This window comes from Chaetura pelagica, unplaced genomic scaffold (assembly GCF_000747805.2).
Source record: "Chaetura pelagica isolate M959 unplaced genomic scaffold, ChaPel_1.0 scaffold1481, whole genome shotgun sequence".
Lineage (NCBI taxonomy): Eukaryota > Metazoa > Chordata > Aves > Apodiformes > Apodidae > Chaetura > Chaetura pelagica.
In genome coordinates this window covers 5303-6650 of record NW_009952081.1, presented here as the reverse complement: position 1 = coordinate 6650, position 1348 = coordinate 5303, and the positions used below count along the sequence as shown (strand labels likewise).

At 60.9% G+C, this 1348-nt stretch overlaps 1 protein-coding gene across 1 annotated transcript in view; it reads right to left on the bottom strand.

The window, feature by feature from the left end:
• LOC104395873 (alpha-actinin-4-like) overlaps window positions 1-1348 on the bottom strand; it is a gene marked incomplete at both ends in the record, with an annotated part of 33059 nt that overhangs the window by 29121 nt on the left and 2590 nt on the right.

The following is a 1348-nucleotide window of genomic DNA, read 5'->3' as shown; positions in this document are numbered from 1 at the left end:
GGTGGGGGAGAGGGCAAGGCCGGGAAGGCCGGGGCAGGCTGGGGGGACAGGGACAGGGCAGTCAGGACAGGGACAGGACAGTCAGGACAGGGACAGCTTGGGGGATGTGGACAACTAGGGGGACAAGGACAGTCTGGACAGGGACAAGGACAGTCATGAGAGGACAAGGACAGATGGGAAGGGACAGGGACAGTCAGGGGGACACCCCCAAAATCAGATATTTCTCCATTTGTTTATAAAACAAACAGGCAGAAATGACCTGGAAGAGGGACATGGGGTCACTTCCAGGGGTCACCTCCCTGGGGGACATGGGGTCACTTCATGGGGTCACCTCCCTGGGGAACATGGGGTCACTTCCAGGGGTCACCTCCCTGGGGGACATGGGGTCACCTCCATGGGGGACATGGGGTCACCTCCATGGGGTCACTTCCAGGGGTCACCTCCCTGGGGGACATGGGGTCACCTCCATGGGGGACCCTCCCCACGACCTGGTGACCTGCTGGTCACCGGGTGGCCCATCCCACATCCCTGTCCCTGGTGAGTTGGCATCTCTCAGGTGAAATTCCAGCCCTGAGATGGCACCAGGAGCACCCAGGGCCATAAAAGGGCAGGAGACCAGGAAGCCCAGAGCCGGGCAGGGCGTTCCCAGCCCTTTATCAGCCCCTGGGATGTCCCTGCCCTGGGGTGGCACTGGTGACACTGGGTGTTGTTCCCGGGTGTTGTCCCTGAGCTCCAGAACAAGCCTGGGCATCTCAGGTGAAATTCCAGCCCTGAGATGGCACCAGGAGCACCCAGGGCCATAAAAGGGCAGGAGACCAGGAAGCCCAGAGCCGGGCAGGGCGTTCCCAGCCCTTTATCAGCCCCTGGGATGTCCCTGCCCTGGGGTGGCACTGGTGACACTGGGTGTTGTTCCCGGGTGTTGTCCCTGAGCTCCAGAACAAGCCTGGGCAGGTGGGGAGGGAGCGGCGGGGCCGGTTCATCCCCCCCCAGATGTTGGGAAAAACGTTGAGTCAAAAAAACAGGGAGAAAATTCCAGCTCCAAAGGGATTTTTCTGGCCCAGGTTCCTCCCCTGGAGCTGCGGAGCAGCTCGGGAGCAGCCAAGGAATCCTGGGCCCTCCCCAGTCCCGGGATCCCTCCCCAGTCCCGGGATCCCTCCCCAGTCCCTTGCAGGATCTTTTCCACCAGCTTCCAGCCTCTCCCCCCATATCCCAGCAACCAAATCCCAACAAATCCCCGCGAAAAGGGATGGGAGGAGCAGGATAGAACTGGATCCAAACCCAGAGCAGCTTCTCCCTCAGATCCCAGGGACTAAACCAGGAGATTCCACACATGCTTATGGCATTTCCT